Genomic DNA, 23,781 nt, shown 5'->3' on the forward strand with positions numbered 1-23,781 from the left:
GCCTGCCTATCTAACCTATACTGGGGCAACTATACTGGCTACCTATACTGGAGGCACCTACCTGGCTAACCTTAGCGGGGGCAACTATACTGGCTCACCTATGCCTGGCTACCTATACTGGGGGGACCTATAGCTGGCTACCTATACTGGGGTAGCTATTGTTGGCTACCTATACTGGGGGGACCTATACTAAGTGCAACTAGACCTCGCAAACCTATACTGCGGGCACCCATACCTTGCTCCGGGGGGAGGAGTCCAGGGGGGGCGCAATTTTTACAGCTTCGCCCTGGGTGCATTTTAGCCTAGAAACTGCACTGACCAGCACTCATAGGGATTCCTTACTTTACTGCTTGTGCTAGCCGCTCAGGTGGCTTCAGAAACTTTCTGATCGGGAGACATTTGCACAGGAGCTCGGAGCTGTAAACAAGCTGTTACAGCAGGATACTAGACTGACTGAATTGAGCGTGCAGCCGCTGCCTGCTGGTCCTAACAGCTCCCTCTCTGTTCCGCTATTGGCCAGCTCCTGTTTAGCTGCCCGCTGCACTGCCTGCACGTACGCACAGGCTACAGTGTGCACGGCGAAGCGGGCGGCTGCAGATTGATCAAGCCCACCTGATCACTATCAGGGCGGAAAGGTGTGTATGGCTCTCAACCTACAGTCGCCCTGTGGCAATCAGGCGCCCTAGGAACCGGCCTTGGGGGCCTTTCCACAAATCCGGCCATGCTGGTCCTCAGTACTGATGGGCCGCCATGTTGGAGGTGGCCCAGATACACGGCAGTAACTTCAACATTTGCCAAAAAAGATATATACAAAAAGGGCCTAATAAATAGCAGAGATTAACCAGGTCTTGATAAAAAGCATATACATGAATATATATACAACATACAGCTTATAATATTAGAAGTACAAAGTAAAAGATCTATGTCACATTTGTATTCAAAGAAAAGTGGTCTGATATTGGTTGAAAAATTCACTATTAAACTTATGGTAGATCCATGGTATGCTTAAAACAAATTTTATGGGAACGTTGCCGAATCTGATTTGTTTAAGTTTTCAACAAAGATTAACATAGTCTTAATTTAATAGGTACAACAGTCAAAGCAGCATATAGCCAACAGTATTAAAAAGTGTGGAATAAAATGTGTATGAAAAATAGGTCTGACATTTGGTTAAAAAGAAACACTATTGTACTTATGGTAGATCAACGGTATGCTGAAGTGTCGCTAAAGTTGCCAGATATGATTTTTTTTTTGGGGGGGGGGTAAAAAGTAAAATAAATGGAACACAAGGGATGCATAATTCCATATGATGCATCCCTTGTGTTCCGTTGATTTTTAATTAGTCCTCTCTTTTTATATTTTATAGTATTATGATGTTCTTATCCTACTTTTATGCAGATTGATAATAAGAATTTTTTTGTCTGAAAAACATTTTTGGTGAAATACACCTATTAACCCCTTTTCCAACCCCTCCCCCCCCCCCAAAAAAAAAGAATCATATCTGGCAATTTTAATGATACTTCAGCTTACCGTTGATCTTCCATAAGTACAATAGTGTGTTTTTTAAGCAAATGTCAGACCTATTTTTCATAAGCGTTTTATTTCACACTTTCTAATTTATGTTGAAAACAAGTAAAACTCCCCCAACCTCAAACCCTCCCCCTTCCTTCCTCGCCCCCCCCCCCCCCCCCCCCGAGAATCATATCTGGCAACTTTAACGACACTTCAGCATACCGTTGATCTACCATAAGTACAATAGTGTTTCTTTTCAACCAAACGTCAGACCTTTTTTTCATACACATTTTATTCCACACTTTTTAACCACCCTGGCGTTCAGATTAAATCGCTAGGGTGGCTGCGGGAGGGTTTTTTTTAAATAAAAAAAAAACTATTTCATGCAGCCAACTGAAAGTTGGCTGCATGAAAGCCCACTAGAGGGCGCTCCGGAGGCGTTCTTCCGATCGCCTCTGGCGCCCAGAATAAACAAGGAAGGCCGCAATGAGCGGCCTTCCTTGTTTTGCTTATATCGTCGCCATAGCGACGAGCGGAGTGACGTCATCGACGTCAGCCGACGTCCTGACGTCAGCCGCCTCCGATCCAGCCCTTAGCGCTGGCCGGAACTTTTTGTTCCGGCTGCGCAGGGCTCAGGCGGCTAGGGGGGCCCTCTTTCGCCGCTGCTCGCGGCGAATCGCCGCAGAGCGGCGGCGATCAGGCAGCACACGCGGCTGGCAAAGTGCCGGCTGCGTGTGCTGCACTTTATTTGATAAAAATCGGCCCAGCAGGGCCTGAGCGGCAGCCTCCGGCGGTGATGGACGAGCTGAGCTCGTCCATACCGCTCAGGAGGTTAATATTGTTGGCTATATGCTGCTTTGACTGTTGTACCTATTAAATTAAGGCTATGCTAATCTTTGTTGAAAACTGAAAAAACTACCCCCCCCCCCCCCCCATACAAATCAGATTCGGCAACGTTCCCATAAAATTTGTTTTAAGCATACCATGGAGCTACCATAAGTTTAATAGTGAATTTTTCAACCAATAGCAGACCACTTTTCTTTTAATACAAATGTGAAATAAATCTTTTACTTTGTACTTCTATTATAAGCTATATGTTGTATGTATATTCATGTATATGCTTTTTATCAAGACCTGGTTAATCTCTGCTATTTATTAGGCCCTTTTTGTATATATCTTTTTTGGCAAATGTTGAAGTTACTGCCGTGTATCTGGGCCACCTCCAACATGGCGGCCCATCAGTACTGAGGACCAGGCATGCCTCTTCCAAGATGGCGGCCTGACTCCTCTCTAAAAGGGTAAGTCCTTGTAGGCTCCGCCCACTGATGATGCACTTCCTCTCCCCAGTTGATGTCACATCCTGCACACTACTTAGCATGCTCAGACACTCTCTGCCATTACAGAGGCACCGAGTGTTGTTTGTTTTGCTAGATGGTAAGTCCTGGTGGGTTCACCCACTTACATCTTGTCTTTACTGCCGCCATCCGTATTTTTTAACCCTATACTGGGGTATGTTTTGCTGCCACTATTTTGTTTGTTTCACTGCCATTCACACTCTTTTACTACCTTTGATCTACAGTCACCTCTTTTGCTACTTGCTCTGTAACTTGCACGTCCCATGGCCATAATTCATAAACCCCTTCCTCCCCCCCCCCTCCCTGCCCCCCTCCTGATACACAACTCCTGATACACAACAGCGGGCGCTGGCCTGTGAAACGCTTTGTTTTATCTGGAGTTCGGTAATAAATAGACTGAATGTAGTCGTGTTGTGTCTGCTTGGAGGAGGGAAGTCCACCACTGCCTCCTCTAATTACCAAATTTTTGGCTTTTAAGCTCCTTTAAAACCCTTTTGGTTCTTTTCCATTAGCCGGGCGTATCCTGTAGGTGGCGACAAAACTCCACCAGAGTTACATCTTTCCCTATTATCCATAGCGGCCTGGAGGGGGAATAGTAATTAGCGCCACCTGCCGGATGCGCCCGGCTAATGGATAAGTACCCCCTTTTTATCCTTTTGACACATACGGAGTTGTGATACTTGTGCTGCCTTGCCTGGGAGCATTCTATGCAGTACTATTGTGCAGAACACTCCTGGCCGGACGCGTGACCATGAGCGGTGCATGCACCAATGCATGCGCAGAAGCTGCTGACCCATACGTAGTGGTGATGCTTGTGCTGCCTTGCCTGGGAGCATTCTATGCAGTACTATTGCGCAGAACACTCCTGGCCAGCCACGTGACCATGAGCGGTGCATGCACCCATGCATGCGCAGAAGCTGCTGACCCATACGTAGTGGTGATGCTTGTGCTGCCTTGCCTGGGAGCATTCTATGCAGTACTATTGCGCAGAACACTCCTGGCCACAAGCGTGACCATGAGCAGTGCATGCATTCATACATGCGCAGAAGCCGCTGACCCATACGGAGTGGATGAATGGGTGACAGCAGAACTGCGGCGAGGGACACAGACTTCTCGGGGCGGCAGGAAGTCCCAGGTAAATAAAGCTACACTGATTTCATTTGCCTCATGTTTCCTTCACGTGCACCTGTAGAATTTTTATTCTTTGCCAAATTGAACCGCCCCATAAGGGAGGTTTGGAACTCAGTATGCTGATGGGGGTTAGGGGAGCACAATTTCTTACCTGTAGTACTGTTCATGCAGCCCCTTGTCCCTGTGATGGTTGCCAGCTGTACCTGGCCGCACCTAAAAGAATTCTGCTGTAGAGTGTGCTCCTGGCCGCAATGCATACTACAGCTCCCAGTATATATTGCCGCTTGCATCTCCTGGCCGCAGTGCATACTACAGCTCCCAGTATATATTGCCGCTTGCATCTCCTGGCTGCAGTGCATACTACAGCACCCAGTATATATTGCTGCTTGCATCTCCTGGCCGCAATGCATGCTACAGCTCCCAGTATATATTGCCGCTTGCATCTCCTGGCCGCAGTGCATACTACAGCTCCCAGTATATATTGCCGCTTGCATCTCCTGGCTGCAGTGCATACTACAGCACCCAGTATATATTGCTGCTTGCATCTCCTGGCCGCAATGCATGCTACAGCTCCCAGTATATATTGCCGCTTGCATCTCCTGGCTGCAATGCATACGACAGCTCCCAGTATATATTGCTGCTTGCATCTCCTGGCCGCAGTGCATACTACAGCTCCCAGTATATATTGCCGCTTGCATCTCCTGGCTGCAGTGCATACTACAGCACCCAGTATATATTGCTGCTTGCATCTCCTGGCCGCAATGCATGCTACAGCTCCCAGTATATATTGCTGCTTGCATCTCCTGGCTGCAGTGCATACTACAGCTCCCAGTATATATTGCCGCTTGCATCTCCTGGCTGCAGTGCATACTACAGCTCCCAGTATATATTACCGCTTGCATCTCCTGGCTGCAGTGCATACTACAGCTCCCAGTATATATTGCCGCTTGCATCTCCTGGCCGCAATGCATACTACAGCTCCCAGTATATATTGCCGCTTGCATCTCCTGGCCGCACTGCATACTACAGCTCCCAGTATATATTGCCGCTTGCATCTCCTGGCCGCAATGCATACTACAGCTCCCAGTATATATTGCCGCTTGCATCTCCTGGCCGCAATGCATACTACAGCTCCCAGTATATATTGCCGCTTGCATCTCCTGGCCGCAGTGCATACTACAGCTCCCAGTATATATTGCCGCTTGCATCTCCTGGCCGCAGTGCATACTACAGCTCCCAGTATATATTGCCGCTTGCATCTCCTGGCTGCAATGCATACTACAGCTCCCAGTATATATTGCCGCTTGCATCTCCTGGCTGCAGTGCATACTACAGCTCCCAGTATATATTGCAGCTTGCATCTCCTGGCCGCAATGCATACTACAGCTCCCAGTATATATTGCCGCTTGCATCTCCTGGCTGCAATGCATACTACAGCTCCCAGTATATATTGCCGCTTGCATCTCCTGGCTGCAGTGCATACTACAGCTCCCAGTATATATTGCCGCTTGCATCTCCTGGCTGCAGTGCATACTACAGCTTCCAGTATATATTGCGGCTTGCATCTCCTGGCCGCACTGCATACTACAGCTCCCAGTATATATTGCCGCTTGCATCTCCTGGCCGCAGTGCATACTACAGCTCCCAGTATATATTGCCGCTTGCATCTCCTGGCCGCAGTGCATACTACAGCTCCCAGTATATATTGCCGCTTGCATCTCCTGGCTGCAATGCATACTACAGCTCCCAGTATATATTGCCGCTTGCATCTCCTGGCATGCATTGTGGCCGGGACTGTGCTTTACAGTAGGATTCTGGTTGGTTGGGATAGTGAACATCCCATGGAATGGGGGCTTTACAAGTAGTCCCCAGTAGGTAAGCCATGGTGTAACCCCAGGCCTTCCAACAGCATACTGAGTTGCAAACCTCCCTTATGGCGGGGTCCATTAAAAAAACTTTTTTTTCTTCTGTACCGAAAGCCATTACCCCCCCCCCCCCCTTCATATATGGTGCTTCTGTGGCCAGTAGCACACTGTACCTGCGCAGAATGCTCCTAGCCACAGGAGTATGATCAAGAATGTGCATGGCTGCAGATTTCCAGCACTCCCAGACTACCGAGCTAGACAGTGGGAAAATGGGCGGGACTGGGAGGATGATGAGGAAGCCCACAGCCTACACAGGGCGCTGGAGGAAGTACTCAGGTAAGTATAAATGCTTGTAGTTCTTTGGTTTCCTTTAGGCCTCTTTCAGACAGGAGGCTGATCTGTGCGCTTGTTGGGTAGTTCAGTCTCCCATCTGCTGCCTGTCAGTGCAATTTAAACACAGAATTGCTGTGGTTCTTAGATGACGTTTGTCAAGCGCTAACATGCAGTGGTGTTACGCAGCAGCAGAGCACCGTGACATGTCGAGTCTGAGCATGGCTGTGACCACGCTTAGATCTGACTCCAGTGCTGATATCGAGGCGCTAACAGGTGCCCAGCTGGTGCTGGAGAGCAGCTGACAGGCAGTGAATGAAACGCCTGTCTGAAAGTGGCCGTTTATGGTATTTCTGTTGGGGAACACAACTGCCGCTATTTAGTGGTAAACTGCTGCAGAGGGGCTCCTGATCTTTCAGGACCCTAACAACTCCCCTGGTCAATGAAATGGTAACCATTCTCTGATGTCAATCTTATGCTAATTGTATGCAATGTTTGCTGCTTAAGGGCCTGTTCAGACTATGCGCGTTCCTAGCCATTTTCAGGTAACGCGTACGGGTACCAAAAACGCATAGAAACGGCTCCTAATGCTTTTGAATAGGCTATTTCAAATGTATGCGTATGAGACTCATACGTTTCTTATCCGCATTGCTGCATGCAGTTCTGTGCGTCACACATAGAAACGGACGCATTGAAAGTCTATGGACGCGTATCAAAAACGCGTACTATTGCGTTTTAGCGTACGTTTCCCTCTGCGGTTCCCATAATTCTTCTTTTTTTTTTTTTTTTTTTTTTTTCCACTAGGTCACGTGTGTGTGTGTGTGTGTGCAAAACGCAATAGGAAACGCATTAGAATGCAAGAAAAACGCATGCGTTTTCAACTTGCGTTTCTTTGATTTTATACGCGTTCTTCATATGCTGACAGCCTGAACAGGCCCTAAGGCCACATACACACATCAGACCATAGTCTTTGGAAAATGAAAGATCACAGACCAATGTTATCCCATTCCATGTAGTATGAGAGGCATACTCTACACAGTCTATTCTATGGAGCTGCACTGCCCATCAGACAGAAATCTTACCCCCTTCCATGTAGTATGAGAGCCACACCTACAGTCTATTCTATGGAGCTGCACTCCCCATCAGACAGAAATCTTACCCCCTTCCATGTAGTATGAGAGCCACACCTACACAGTCTATTCTATGGAGCTGCACTCCCCATCAGATAAAATCTTTGCAAGATGCTGCACACAAAGATGCTGTGCACATGCAACAGATCAGTATCTGCAAAAGATCAGTTCCTGCAAACGGATCTTTTGCAGGAACTGATCTTTTGCAGATACTGATCTTTTGTGTCTGTACAGCATCTTTGTGTGCAGCATCTTGCAAAGATTTCTGTCTGATGGGGAGTTCAGCTCCATAGAATAGACTGTGTACACTGGAGAACTGAGGGGGCTGTTCCGGGTGTCTGGAACCTCCCCCCTGCACTGAGCTGTGTATTCAGCCAGGGAAGCCCGCATAATATAAACAGCCTCATTCTCCCTCCCTTCTTACTTCTGGTGCCTCCCTCCAGCTAATAGAATGAGAGAGGCAGCCCAGCTTCCCTCACAAGAAGATGCAGCCTGCAGTGAGAGAATGTTGATTATGGAGTCCTGGACTCTCCACAGCACAGAAGTGTCAGACATGATGAAATTAGAGTGCAGCTGGTAAATATGCACAGCATGATGCAGAGCTTGCCTGGACTCAGGGTCCGTGGGCAAACATCTGTCTGGTCTCTCCCCATTGTTATAATGACTGCATGTGTGGGTAAGGTGTTTAACAAGCTGAAAAGTTTTTGACAGTCCCTAGACTCCAGGAGGGCTTCTTTCTGACTTGTGTGAGAGACTGACAGGGACAGGAGTCCGATTACAGGCAAGTAGCCTGTCTGATGTGGGACTGCAATACAGATGAGTTCTCTGCTCCATCTCAGGCTATTCTCAATTTCTCCACTCCTCTCTTTGGGCTAGTGCACGCCAAAATGACAATAGCAATCGCTAGAAATTTGTGAGTGTGATTTTGTGAAGTGATTTTCAGAGCGATTTTTGAATGAATCGCTCAAAAACATGCTACATGCGGTATACCTGCGATTTTGAAAAAATCACAACACTGCTGTGGGAACACCCACATAGGGTAACATTAGCCAAGTGCTTTTCAAATCACTGTTGATTTGAAAAACGCTCAGAAGCACTCTTGGTGTGCACCAGCCCTCCCTCATTCACCTTTGTTTCCCTCTTCCCCTAGAGCTGGCTGTGTGTTCTTAAAATACAGGAAAGCTAAATAAAAGTGCAATCCTGGTGAGGCAAAATATTATTATTTAGTATTTATATAGCGCCGCCATCTTCCGCAGATGCATATATCCCTGCATCATATGGGTATCGCTTGCGCTATGTGACACTATGTAGCATATTCCACTGAATTGTCCAAACTAAGTCTATCTCCTGTTCCTCTCTTGGGGAGTTGTTCCAGCGCTATACCCCGTTCACATTTGCTGCTACCAGAATCCCTCAGAAACACTCGTGTCCTCGAGTACTTCCAAAGATAGGCAGCTCCGTAATACGCCAGCACACTTTTGTGCATGGGCAGTATGGAGCCACCTGTATTCGGAAGCACTCGGGGACATACGTGCTTCTGGACCTTTCAGGAACCCCCCCCCCTTAAAAATCCTGCATTTGCCCCTGGTGTAGGTATGGCTCTCATACTACATGGAAGGGGGTAACATTGGTCTGTGATCGATCTTTTTCCAAAGACTATGGTCTGATGTGTGTATGAGCCTTTAGAATTGGAATAATAATAAAATATAGCCAGTTTTTGTTGAAGAGCCCCTGACTAGGGATCATCAATGATCAGCCAATAATTGCAAGCTGGTGCAGGATTATGCAAGTTTTACATACAAATGTATGAAGCATGAAAATGGACCATGACCTCGGCAGAGTTCACTTGTCCCATTTCCAAACTGCATATATTTGCATATAAAATTGCATGAATCTGCTTTAACTTGGTAGTATTTGCATCGCATTGCCCCTCCCTACTACTGCATTGTGGGAGTTCCTGCCCCCTGCACACTGGGTGGGCTCCTTAGCTCAGCCTGTAAGCTGTTTTCTGACCACAGACCATCAGTCTGTCAGTGTGTAAGTTCTTGGGATTTTTTTTGGAAGGGGTAGGTTATCAAGAAGAATATATTGGGCTCTATTCATAAAACATTTGCGGTAAAAAAAATCTTGGAGGGAAAACACTGCATCGGTACTTTAGACTTTTGTGTGCTAATTCATATAAATGTTTACACTTGCGATAATAGGTCGGGGAATTCCCGCACAGTGCTGCTGAGTTGTTACATTTTCTCCTGCAGAGACAGCATTAGTATAAAGGAGGCAGCCCCAGCATCCCTTTACATTTGCATTTTTCTGCCTCTCCTGAATCTGCACTGAATCTGTCTATTAGTCTTCCTAAACAATCTATTTAATTGCTGCAGCTTAGAAGAAGTTCCAGAAATGTTACACATGCAGGCTTTCTGATGTGAAATTTATCTGAAAACAGGTACCCAAGGGGTTAAAACACAGCCTTGGTATTCCGGAATGCCTTGTCTGCTCTCCTCTCACTGCAGCTGCCTGGGAGGTCTTTGGCCACATACACACATCAGACCATAGTCTTTGGAAAATGAAAGATCACAGACCAATATTACCCCCTTCTAATGTAGTATGAGAGCCATACCTACACAGTCTATTCTATGGAGCTGCCCTCCCCATCAGACAGAAATCTTACCACCCTCCATGCAGTATGAGAGCCACACCTACACAGTCTATTCTATGGAGCTGAACTCCCCATCAGACAGAAATCTTTGCAAGATGCTGCACACACAGATGCTGTACACATGCAACAGATCAGTATCTGCAAAAGATCTGTTCCTGCAATAGATCCATTCCTGCAAATTGCATTCATAGTCTGAGATCTGCAAATCATCATACACACCTTGTTTAACTGACATTCCTCTGCAGATCAGACAATCATCTGCAGATCTGAAAATCTATCCTTGTGGATCTGATCTGCAGATGAATGTCAAACAAGGTGTGTATGATGATATGCAGATATCATAGACTATAATATATAGATATATAGATATATTTTGCAGGAACGGATCTTTTGCAGGAACAGATCTTTTGAATATCTACAGCATCTTTGTGTGCAGCATCTTGCAAAGATTTCTATCTGATGGGGAGTGCAGCTCCATAGAATAGACTGTGTAGGTATGGCTCTCATACTACATGGTAAAATTGGTCTGTGATCTTTCATTTTCAAAAGACTATGGTCTGATGTGTGTATGAGCCTTATGCTGCATACACACTTGAGATAAAAGTCTTTGGAAAAAGCAAGATCACAGACCAATTTTACCCCCTTCCATGTAGTATGAGATCCATACTCTACACAGTCTATTCTATGGAGCTGCACTCCCCATCAGATAAAATCTTTGCAAGATGCTGCACACAAAGATGCTGTACACATTCAAAAGATCATTATCTGCAAAAGATCTCTTCCTGCAAAATGCATTCATAGTCTATGAGATCTGCAGATCATCATACACACCTTGTTTAACAGGCATTCATCTGTAGATCAGATCCACCAGGATGGATTTTCAGATCTGCAGATGATTGCCAGATATGCAGATGATGTCTGTTAAACAAGGTGTGTATGAGTATCTGCAGATCTCATAGACTATAGGTGTGTACACACATGCGACTATAGTCGTTTGTAACGATCGTTCCCCGATCTTTACCAACGACGATCGTTACAAAAACGAACCACCGACTATTAAGGCAAACGACGAACGAGGCAAATCGCTACAAAACAAAGTTCTGTCTTGGCAGATTTTTACCACCGACGATCGTTAGCAAAAGTGGTACATCGTTGGAAACGATCGTTCGTACCAGGCTGGACATGCGCATTTCACTTTTTCTCCATGGAACTTTACAATTTTATGCGCAGGCGCATTAAGTGCTTTTACGTGGTGTAACGTTCGTTCTAACGATGTGATCGTTACACACTTTTTACAACTAACTTTACTTCGGTCGTTCTTTCGTCAATTAAAAGTTTGTTCGTCGTTGACAACGAACGATCGTTGTCGCATGTGTGTACGTAGCATAAGAATGCATTTTGCAGGAATGGATCTATTGCAGGAAGAGATCATTTGCAGATAATGATCTTTTGAATGTGTACAGCATCTTTGTGTGCAGCATCTTGCAAAGATTGTATCTGATGGGGAGTTCAGCTCAATCGAATAGACTGTGTAGGTATGGCTCTCATACTACATGGAAGGGGATAAGATCTCTGTCTGATAGGGAGTGCAGCTCCATAGAATAGACTGTGTAGGTATGGCTCTCATACTACATGGAAGGGGGTAAGATTTCTGTCTGATGGGGAGTGCAGCTCCATAGAATAGACTGTGTAGGTGTGGCTCTCATACTACATGGAAGGGGGTAAGATTTCTGTCTGATGGGGAGTGCAGCTCCATAGAATAGACTGTGTAGGTATGGCTCTCATACTACATGGAAGGGGGTAAAATTGGTCTGTGATCTTGCCTTTTCCAAAGACTTTTATCTCAAGTGTGTATGCAGCATTAAGTCTTCCTAAACAATCTATTTAACTGCTGCAGCTTAGAAGAAGTAAAAGAAATGTTACACATGCCGGCTTTCTGATGTGAAATTTATCTGAAAACAGGTACCCAAGGGGCTAAAAAAAAACCCACAGCCTTGGTATTCCGGAATGCTTTGTCTGCTCCACTCTCTCTGCAGCTGCCTGGGAGGTCTGTCTCTCCATTAGCTTGCCTGTTATCGCTGGCTTATCGACTTATCTAAACAGCCAGGTTTCTCCGCTCACATTCAGCCTGCTCTAATCTTTATGAATTTAAGGTCCGTACACACGCCGGAGTGGAGGCAACGACGGGTCCGTCGTCACCTCCCGCTGGGTGGGCGTTCCAGCGACAGTCCGCCGTGTGTACAGTCTGTCTGCAGACTGATACGGCTGTTTCTGAGCGATTCGCCGGGCGGATCGCTCAGATACAGCTGTATCAGTCCGCCGACAGACTGTACACACGGCGGACTGTCGCTGGAACGCCCACCCAGCGGGAGGTGACGACGGACCCGTCGTTGCCTCCACTCCGGCGTGTGTATGGACCTTACGCCTTCAGAGACATGTGTTGGGATAATCTCCACACAAGGCGGTAATTTCCCGCACTGCTCAGGAATTTTTAGTTTTATGCGGCTGGGGGAAGCCCAGGGTCAGTATCTTTTCATGCGGAAACAGTTTTTTAAGAATGAACACATTGCTAAATAGGTTGGGAAAGTCAGCTGTTTGCAGCGGTAAGCATGCGGGAATGTTTTATGAATAGAGCCCATTGTGGATAACCACAGGTCAGATCTCCTATATGATAAAGTGTGTGTGCGTGTCCGTCACTGCTTCCAGACCTGACAGTTTGCTGTCGGAGAACCACATTGCATTGTGGGAAATAACAGCCTTTTCCAACTGGCAAGCATGCAACTTCTCCCTGTGTGCCTATACTACAGTCAGCGGTGGAGGACGGTCGAGGGGGGGGGGGGGGGGGGAAGGGAGAGCGTCTGTAGCTTAGCGCCCATCTTTGGGCGGCTTTTTTACTAGTAGATATATAATCCACTTTCTATTGGTTTTAGATATTCCAGGCTTGCATATTTGTATGTAGGGATGAGCAGGCAAAATTCTGTAACTTGATTTTTTTTTTTTTTTCTTTTTTTCCTTCTCCAATACCAGTTGCTTGGCAGAGCTACTAATTAGGGGTGGTCAATCAGATGCAAATCAGTTTGAGTTGGTGCAGTGTTTGTTTTACCCCTGTAATATCTATATCTGTTAATAAGCCTTTAATGACTGCCGCCTGTAGTGATCCGTAGTTATTGCTAAGGCAATAGTTTTGGGACCCAATGCTGTACAGATGCATTGCTCTGCCATTACCTAGTGATGCATCTGTACAGCACTGGGGCCCCTGACCTGTTGCCCTAGCAATCACATCCGATCACTACTGACATGCAGGCTTGGGATAATGGTCTGCTGCATGCCCAGCTAGTAGTGAAATAAGGTATCGCTGTAATCGGGAAGGGCCAAACTGTGGCACTTGTCATATGGAAACTAAAAAAAGTGTTTTCTGCACCCCCCCCCCCCCCCCTATCAATACTGTTCACAGCATGTTTTGTATTGACGTGTATAACCGTCAATACCGCTAGGGAGGTTAACAAGAATATATTATCTCTATCTGGAAATTGATTGTTTGGGACCACTGATGGACAAAAATCTCCTAACCAATCTGATCAGGTTAATTAAATCTCTATCTGATTTTTGGATCCATTCGATCAATCTGATTGAATTGATTAGGACAGGGGTTCTCAAACTGGGTGCCGTGGCACCCCAGTGCGCCTCAAGCACCTCCCAGGGGTGCCTTAGCATTCATCCTCCTCCTCCTCTGTGCATTGCAATCAGGTAATGCAACCACATATTGATATACAATGCGGCTGCATAAACTTCAAGTTAACCTTTGTGTTTAAGTTGGTCATCAGAGGACAGGTAAGGAAATGTTTGTCCTGCTAATGGGGGTTAATTACAATCTGGAGTGGGTGCTGCCTAACAAGGGTTATAACAGCATTTTGGTAGTAGTTGTTGCCAAGGGGTGCCTTGAAAAAAATTCAAAGCCATCAAGGGTGCCCTCACCCCAAAAATTGTGAGAACCACTGAGTTAGGAGATTTTTGTCTTAGTGGTCCCAAACCAGCATTCCTGAATGCTTATGTGAAGAATTGTTTGTAAGCAATCGTCTGGCAAATTGTACCATTATTAGTTACCTTTTTAAAGACTTGCTCATCCTCACTTAGATGGGGGTCTAAAACTATTTTTAATTCCTTTGGGTGCCAATGTTCCCATTTTGAGCTATATTTTGTCTCCTAGTTGCACCCCATCCAATTGGGGTAGAAATGTTTCAAGTGCGCAATTTGACATGTATTTTGGTTTGCAGTCATGTCTTGCCATAAACTAAATGTTTAAGCTACTGTATATACCTTGCATGTACTTGAATGCAAGACTTTCTGCATCATTTTTTTTTTTTTTTGATGACTTGATATGTTTATGTGGCCGCTGGCAGTCCTTGCACTTGCTTGTGATGTTTTGGTGTGATTTGCATGCATATCTTTTATAAAAGGGAAACTCTAAGTAGCGTGGTTCGGGGAGGGAGGCCCTAGAGCCGCGCAGCTGCACTCGTGTCGGTGCGGACTGCGCAGCCGCGGCCTCCTCCGGCAGCCATATTTGAGGAGGCAGGAGAGCCCGACCCGGGCTCTGGGGTCGGGGTCCGGCCGGGGGGAGCATAAGCAGCAGGGACCCGGCGGAGTAAGTCCTTTAAACAATACCAGTTGCTTGTCAGTCATGCTGATCTCTTTGGCTGCAGTAGTGACTGAATCACACACCTGAAACAAGCATGCAGCTAATCTATTGTGACTTAAGTCAGAGCATCTGATCTGCTGCATGCTTGTTCAGGGGCTGTGGCTAAAAGTATTAGACAGTAGACACAGGGTCAGCTTGAGTCAGGCAACTGGCATTATATTAAAAGGAAAAATCCATAGCCTTCTCAGTTTAGATTCCCTTTAAAGGACATTCAAGGTGAAAATAAACGGCAGAAAACAATTGTATCTATCCTCCTTCTCCTAAAAGTGTTTGTTTTTTATTTATTTTTTTTTAGTTATCCCACTTTTTTTTTTTTTTTTTATTTTATATTTTAAATCTAGTTTTTAGGTTTTTACTGTTTCATTGTCTCTGCTAAATTCATTCATTGAAGTGTGCTAGAGCTCAAACCTATAAATTATTGACCCTTTTTATCTCTTTCCTGCTCTGAGAAGCAATTTACTGACAGGAAAGTGTTTTAGGGCAGTAATTTATTATCACCGTGGGTTATGCTATAGTCTGAGCCAGTCTGACCCGGACAGAAAGTGTCACTTGCGTACCTGATTAACTCTTTCAGGCAGAGGAGGAAAAAAAAGGAACACAGCCTAGTAATTTGTGTGCTTGGCACTGTACATGCACATGTCCATCTCATCATGTGACATGTCACCTTGGTTGTCCTTTAAGGGGTGAAGCAAGTACAAATGGTGCCTGAGGTTTTGGCGTTGCCATAGGCCGTAACAGGAATTACAGCGAAAGCGGCACTCAGACAGTAATTTGGGTGCCGTCAAGATGCAGGCCAAATGACTTTGATAACCATGTAATAAAGTTTGGCTGTCAGCAGTAGCTTGCAGCCGGGTTGCGTATTTCCCTGCTGTCCACGGCGACCTGGAGGGGGAGTGATAATGCTGCCAGAATGTTTGCAGTAGGCGGGTGAGCAGTTTCTTTACCCTGCGCCCAAATTACCTGCAGGCTTAATTTATATGTGCGTTAAGGGGTCCACCTGCCTCCACCTCCCTCCCCCCTCTCTCCACTACAGCTTATCATAAAGGCCACAAGGGGGTGCTAAATGTAATAGGGCCCTAGGCAAGGTGGTACATCTTAATCTGAATCTATGTAGTAGTGAATGTGTACATTCAATGTAACTGTAAAGGCCCCGTGTCACAAACAATACAGTCAAACAGTGAAGTGTACAAGAGTGCAATTCACCAGGAGTTTTTCATTTGTGGACAGTAGTGATGGGTCATTTGCGAACGAGCCGGCTCTTTGCTGCGAATGACAAGAGCCGGCTCTCACTTTTGAAAGAGCTGATGCCTCAGCCCCCCCACAGAGCTCTGCTTTGCTGTGTAATAAAGGGCGCTGAGGCATGATGGGAGATATAGTCCTCCTCGTGCAGCTTGTAGGAGTGTATGGGGCAGAGCAGTAGCAGGAGGGATTGCCATAGCCAGAGAAGCAGTCTAGAGTTGTCATGGAGACAGGGGCGGGGTTTTTACTCCGATTCTGAGTGGTGTCCAGTGATATTTAATGAAGAGCCGATTGAGAGCCGTAAGAGCCGGCTCTTTAATGGGAGCCAATTCAGAAGAGCCGATTCTCCAAGAAGAGCCGGAATTCCCATCACTAGTGGACAGAAAATGTATAAACTTCCTGAAATCAATCCTGTGCCTGTACTGGTGTTGGGGTGCACTACTGCTGTGTAGGGGGAGCGTAATCACCCAGCTGACTCATGTATGCTCCCCCAGCCTACATAGACCGTTCTTAACCAGCGCTGCACTTGGAGACTCCTAAGTGACTCAGCTGGGTGAGAGGCTGGCTATGCTCCCCATACACAGTGGGAGTGTCCCAACGCCAGAACAGGCACAGGATTGATTTCATGAAGGTTATTTTCCGCACCACAAGTTATAAAAAAACCAAAAAATAAAAAAGACTGGTGACTTGCACTGAACATTAATCAGCAGTAAACATCACTACTTGGCACACATTTGTTATTGACATTGGTCCTTAAAGTAAACCAAAGACTAACAAATAGAGGGAGTTGATCCTTCCCGGGACTTCCTCCAGCCCCATAAGCACATGTGAGACCCTTGCCGTCCTCCCTGCAGTCTGCTGTTCAGCCGCAATCCGCCCCGGTAAGAGGCTCAGTCGTGTCAGTCCGGATCTATTGCACGTTTGTGGAAGACCCAGACTGGCCCTGACTGAGCCAGTTACCGGGGCTGAATGGCAGACTGCGAGAGGATGACGAGGGACTCAGATGTGTTTATGTAGAGTGACCGGACGTCCCGACGGATTGCCCGGGACGCGTCCGGGATTCGGGGTCCGCTGTCCCAGGCAGCATGAGGTCCCGGGAAACGTCCCGCTTTCAGCAGCGGGACGTCCCGGCCTCGGGACTCTGGCCACTCTATACTCATGAACTGGCAGCGGCGTCTATAGACTCCGTGCCAGTTCATTGCCCGCAGCCCCGCTCCAGCCTAACTGTCTTCCGGCGGTCTGACACCGGCAGGCGAGCAGGGCTACGGCAAGATGGCTGCCGGAGCCCTGTACTGAAGACTATTTGTTTCTCCAGTACAGGGCTTCGGGCGCCATCTTGCCGTAGCCCTGTCAGCGCAGGAGAGAAGATCAGCAGCAAGATGGTCCCGGGAGCAGCGCGTCAGAGGCCGGAGACTTCTGCCAGGTGAGTAAATGCTTTCTTTTCCAGGTGAAATGTTTGCCCGCATTGCATTTCTTTTCTGGTGAAATGTTTGCCCGCATTGCGTTTTTTTTTTCTCCAGGTGAAATGTTTGCCCGCATTGCGTTTCTTTCTTTTCCAGGTGAAATGTTTGCCCGCATTGCGTTTATTTTGTGCTGACATGTTGCCCATTGCGTTTATTTTCTGGTGTCTGGGGTAACTGTTACTGCATTTATTATTTAATGGTCATAGATGGCTATGTTTGCTGCTTTGTGGTTACGGTATACTATTAGCATCACACAGTTTCTGCACACCCATGATGCAAAGTCTCGTTTGTCTTATGCCTCGCTGTTGCATCATTACGTTAGCTCCGCCCATACAATGTCATGGCCACACCCATTTTCCGCCGCTGTGCACGCCACAGCCCCCCCCCCCCCCCCGTCTTCATTGCTGCGCGCTCCTCAGTCCTCCCCTATTTTTTTTTTCCGCGTGCGAAAAGCGCATTGTGTACACTAGCCATTAACCAGTTCCTCAGAACTCATTCAGAAAACATGCATGGAAACAGTTGTGTCCCCTGCCTCAAGGCTACTCGCACTAATGCATTGTGACATACATTTAGGCTCAGTTCACATTGAGTTACGTTCCGCTCCGATGAGCAGCAGCAATGCTTTCCCAAAGGGAAAGTTCACATTGGTCCGCTCCTGTTCCGTTCCCTGCGTTCCACTCATCGGAGCGGACGTTCCCGACATGTTGGCTAATGGAACGGCAGCGCCGGAGTGGATGCGCTCCAATGTGAACCTGCCCTTACAGTTGCACTGAAGCATACTTTTAACTTAATCAAATTGAATGTCACACCGCATGTACTGTGCACTGAAGCTTTCCCTCAATTGTTGTATGTTTTAACCAGGGCTGTGGAGTCGGTACAAAAATCCAGACTCCGACTCTTCAGTTTAGGATTCCTCTGACTCCTCGACTCCGACTCTTCTAATTTGCATATTACCATCTTGTTGTTTGAAAGTATGTTAAATGAAATTAGTCCATTAACTACCAACACTTAGGAATTTTATAAGACAACTGAAGTGAGGATATGTAGACTGCCATATTTATTCCCTTTAGTCATAGACTAAAACTAGTACTTGTACAGACCGGAACAAAGAACATCTATTAGGCCCTAGGCAATGTAACTGTGGGTACATGTAAGAGTGATGTGCAGATACTCTGCAGGGGAATGAGGGGATTCTTCCTCTATTACACATTCTTCATGCACAATCTGAACCAGGTTTATGGGTGACAGACTACACCTCTGTGTTCAATGTGCACAACAATCTCAGTGGATTCCCTGCAGCTCTGTGGGTAGTGCATACGTAGAGTATAGTACTACTGTGTAACAAAGTAAACCTGAGACAGATTAAAGTTTTATACATACCTGGGGCTTCCTATAGCCCCCTTCAGGCTAATCAGTCCCTCACTGTCCTCCTCCGCCTCCTGGATGTTCTGCTATGAGTCCAGGTACTTGAGCCAGTCTGGTGTAGTGCGCATGCACACACTTCGCCGCCAGGAGCATACTACACCTGCGCAGCACTATTGTGCAGAATGCTCCTGGCTGTGGGAGCGGCACATAGCCAGACTGTGTTCTGACTGGCTGAATTACCGGGACTCATAGCAGAAGTTCCAGGTGGTGGTGGAGGACAACGAGGGACTGATTAGCCTGAAGGGGGCTGGAAGAAGCCCCAGGTATGTATAACACTTTTTTTTTTCTTTTCGTCTCAGGTACCATTTTAATTTGTAGTCACCAAACCAAATATTTTGATATGTTAAAATTTTGATTTCATGAGCAAAAGGAGGAATTATTTCCATCTCAGTGACCATCTTTATTAGTGACACGGCTACACATCAGGCATTATACTTACAGCATAGATGTTATTTAGTACATATAAGAGATTCCTGTGTACACATCATATATACAGTCACAATCAGATGTGTATATCTGACTTAAAAATACAGGAACTGCTTTATTGAAGCAGCACAAGTAACTCATTTTGATTGGTTTATTTCATTTTTGTGGACTAAGCACAGCTATTACTGTGTATATATACATTATTTAAGAGGACTATTATCTGATAGAACATTTTATCATATTTTCTATTTTAACCACCCTGGCATTCTATTAAGATCGCCAGGGCGGCTGCGGGAGGTTTTTTTTTTATTAAAAAATCTATTGCATGCAGCCAACTGAAAGTTGGCTGCATGAAAGCCCACTAGAGGGCGCTCCTGACGCGTACTTCTGATCGCCTCCGTCCGGCGATCAGAAGTAACAAGAAGGGCCGCAATGAGCGGCCCTCCTTGTATTGCTTTCGTCGTCGCCATGGCGATGAGCGGAGTGACGTCCTGACGTCAGCCGCCTCCGGTCCAGTCCTTAGCGCCGGCCGGAACTGATTGGTCCGGCTGCACAGGGCTCGGGCGGCTGGGGGGGACCCTCGTTCGCCGCTGTTCGCGGCGGCGATCAGGTAGCACACGCGGCTGGCAAAGTGCCTGCTGCGTGTGCACCTTTTTTATTTGAAGAAAATCGGCCCACCAGGGCTTGAGCGGCACCCTCCGACGGTAATGGACGAGCTGAGCTCGTCCATACCGCTAAGGAGGTTAATTACAGTTGAAATTCATTAGAAGTTGGTGCATCTTCCTGACTCCGCCTCCAGACACCCAAAAATACTCCAACTCCACAGCCCCGGTTTTAACCGGATACACAATGAGAGTTGTAAAGGGGAACTGAATTAAGAAGGAAAACTCGAGAGGGGTAGGTAGGCACTCAGTATGATTGCAGATGGAGATCGTATAGGTATAGTGCAGGAAGCCTCAGCAGCATCTACGTGCTCAAGACGCATGCAGTACAAGCATAGTGATCATATCATAAAAGGAAAAGAGTAGAAGGCGTCTGGCACTGTAGATTTAATTCAACATAGCAGGTGTACAATGAAGTGGCAATGAACATATACAAAGTACAAAGTTCAGGTGATGCTGGTGGTACTGGTACTTATCGTGCTTCTGCTGAGGGTGGGAAGGTAGCTGTGGGCGCCAGAGGGTGCACGGCCTTACAGCCGTTTCACGTTGGGGTGAGCCTTGCTTCTTCGGAGGCTAATCGTGCACACTGTGTTGGATGGAAGCGGCCGTTATATTGCCTGCTGAAGATCTGTCTCCAGTCGACTCAGATACAGCAGATGAGGCTGAAAAAGTGCAAGGTGAGAACGTCACCGCGGGAAGGTCAGACCTATCTGGCTTTTTCTATTTAATCCATAGTACAAAAAACACACGACGTTTCGGCCTGCGGCCTTTATCAAGTGATAAAGGCCGCAGGCCGAAACGTCGTGTGTTTTTTGTACTATGGATTAAATAAATATAGCCTTTGTGGCTTAAAATCCAGGTGGAGACCCAGCAACTTTCTTCCTTTTCAGTGAATCCTTGTACCTCGTTTGGATCCAGGTACGGACTGGTTGACTCCCTGGTATATATATAAAATCAATGCAGTTTGAGCGTGTAGCCAATTTTTCTTGTTATTGTCTATCTGGCTTTTTCACCTATACCAGTGGCCCTAATTGTTCTAATTCCACTGTGGGCGCCAAGGTGTTGGAGCAAAACCTAGAGAGGCTCTGCGAAAGAGAGGTGGGGGTGTTCTGGACGGTGACCACCCTTGAGAAATATAAGGGAGAAGATCTAGAGGCTTTAGGAGATACCAGGAGCCGTCGGAGTACAGACAAGACCCGAAATTCTTGGAAACTTGGAAGCAGGAATTCTTGGAACACTCTGCACGCCTGCAAAACATAGTACTTGACAGGAGTAAAGTAGAGCTGAGCCTGATTACATCCGCCATATCTGAAAGTAAGCAAGAATACAAGAAACTGGTGTCTAATAGCACCTTTAAAGCTACGCTCGACAAAATTGACAAAAAATTAGTACCTCTACAGGACAATATTAAGGGACGTAAGCTGAAGAAATACTTGCGTGATAGGGAGGACTATAAATTCAGCAGAATCTTTACCTGGGGGACCTTTGTGAACCCAGGGCCGAGAGGGAAACCTCGTCCCCCTAAGAGACCCAAAGGATATTGGACAACAGAATCTGAGTCCAGTGGTGAGGATCTCCCCAATACGACGCCAAGACCCAAACCACGCAAGCCTCAGAAACCATCCAAGCCACAAAAACCTAAAAAATCTCCGACTGAAGAACAGCAGGTCCCTTTAGAAAACGAATCCGGCGAGGAAGAGGAAAAGGCAGAGGGAAAACAGGTCTCTTGGGAGGACAAGAAAAGAAGGAGCAAGAAGAGGAAGACAAGGCAGTAATAATGCCCTCCAATGTGAAAACGAATTTGGTCAATCTGACCTCTGAAACGTTGCCAGAGGGAGTAGAGGATCTCTTGAACAAGGGCTTGAACTTTTCCCTGTCCACACAATTCGATTACCCTAGCTTTAAAGCGGACCTTTATAGAGGGGTTAGAAAGTTGAACATAAGACATCATTTCGAGAAAAAGAGATTAGAAGATCCTTATACAGATAGTAATACTCAATTGGCAGGGAAGCCCACTATAGGAGCCCTGGGTTTCAGCGTGTCAAAAAGCTGGAACGACAGAGACTTGGAAACTATCTCAACACTGAATGAGCTGCTCAGTGAGTCAGTACCGGCTGAAGTGCCGCCACATGACTCTAAGAGGTTTCAACCCTGTAGATCTACCATGCCTTTTCCCACACAGGCTGGGTCTGCTATAGATATTTTTGAACAACAAGTGGACAGGGAGGTGAAGGCCCTGCTATACCCCAGGTCGCAACCAAATCTTACTCCGATTGAGTCCAGAGCCTTAAATTGGCTTAAAAACCGCCCTGATCTAACGATCAGAAAAGCGGACAAAGGGGGCGCAGTAGTCGTCCTAACCACTGCAGCCTACAAAAAAGAGGCATTGCGGCAGCTTTCCGATGCCTCTACATATAGACCCCTAAAGAGCGACCCCACTGCAGGATATTTATCCGCCTTGAGATCCTTGTTGCGACAGGGGGTGGAGTTGGGCTTCCTCACCCCCAGATTGGCCAAAGATATGCTACCTGATTTTCCGGTAAGACCGGTTTGGTACCACTTACCCAAGATCCACAAATCCCTGACCGACCCACCAGGCCGACCCATTGTGTCGGGCCTGGGGTCGGTCACGGAGAGACTCTCTAGGTACCTGGATCACATCCTCAGACCTCTCCTATCCCATGTCCCTTCCCATCTCAGTGACACCCTCGACGTCTTGGAGGGTCTGGAGTCCACCTTGTGGTGTGAAGGGGACCTGTTGGTCACCATTGACGTCACAAGCCTGTACAATAGAATTCCCCATTTGGAGGGTCTTAAAGCTGTCCGGATGTTTCTTGACAGGGGTAACAAAGACCCCCTTTACAATGAATACATATGTGACTGTCTGGCCTTCATTCTCACACATAATGCATTTTTGTTTGGGGACGCATGGTACCAGCAGGTCTCCGGCACCGCGATGGGGACTCCAGTTGCTTGTACCTATGCTAACCTTTTCCTTGGGGCCTGGGAGGAGAGATTCATCCACGCCGTGGACAATCCTTTCAGATCAAATCTGAGGATGTGGTCCAGGTATGTGGATGACGTCTTGGCCTTTTGGTCGGGAGACACGACATCCTTGTCTAAGTTTCTTAACTATTTAAATACTAATGATGTGAATATGTTATTCACGATGGAATGCTCACCAATTAGAGTGTACTTTTTGGACCTTGAAATAATGATCGATGAAGGCATCATTATAACTAAGGGCTATCGGAAATCGACGGCCTCTAATACTATTCTGCATTCTGACAGCTATCACCCTCGCCATATCACGAGGTCTCTCCCATATGGCCAATTTCTGCGGTTACGCAGAAACAATGCCAGTGTGGAGGACTTCGTGAAACAGGCAACAGAGTTGAAATTACGCTTGCTCTCAAGAGGCTATGATGCTAATAGGCTTGAGCTCGCCTATAATGAGGCTCTGAAAAAAGATAGATCTGACCTCATCAAGAGGAAGGTCCCTACTCCTAGCCATATGAAGAAAGGCTCGGGGGTCTTTACCTTTGATTTCTCCCCAATGGAGAGAGAAATCAAAAAGGTAGTTGCGAAGAATTGGCCTATTCTGCTGCAAGACCCAATTCTTAAAGAGCGTCTACCTTCAAAACCTTTAGTGGCCTTTAAAAGAGCACCCACTATCGGTGACCTTCTGGTCCATAGCGACTTCCGCGAGAATCCACGCCACACCTGGCTTGACAAAGTGGCTTCTGCGGGCAATCATCGTTGTGGGGCATGTAAGGCATGCCGACACATGAGGACAGGCAGGTCCTACAAGCTCGGCCCAATACAGATCAAGGTCCCCTTTTTTGCCACTTGCAGAACCACATACGTAGTCTACGCCTTGTGGTGTCCTTG

At 46.7% G+C, this 23,781-nt stretch overlaps 1 protein-coding gene across 1 annotated transcript in view; it reads left to right on the plus strand.

The window, feature by feature from the left end:
- Nucleotides 1-2,884: 2,884 nt before the first annotated feature.
- TEN1 (TEN1 subunit of CST complex) overlaps nucleotides 2,885-23,781 on the plus strand; it is a 96,763-nt gene continuing 75,866 nt past the window's right edge. The window contains exon 1 of the mRNA XM_068261852.1: nucleotides 2,885-2,946. The gene's annotated coding sequence lies outside the window, so the exon portion shown is untranslated. The remainder of the gene's footprint in view (nucleotides 2,947-23,781) is intronic.

Source organism: Hyperolius riggenbachi, chromosome 12, assembly GCF_040937935.1.
Source record: "Hyperolius riggenbachi isolate aHypRig1 chromosome 12, aHypRig1.pri, whole genome shotgun sequence".
NCBI classification, from domain to species: domain Eukaryota; kingdom Metazoa; phylum Chordata; class Amphibia; order Anura; family Hyperoliidae; genus Hyperolius; species Hyperolius riggenbachi.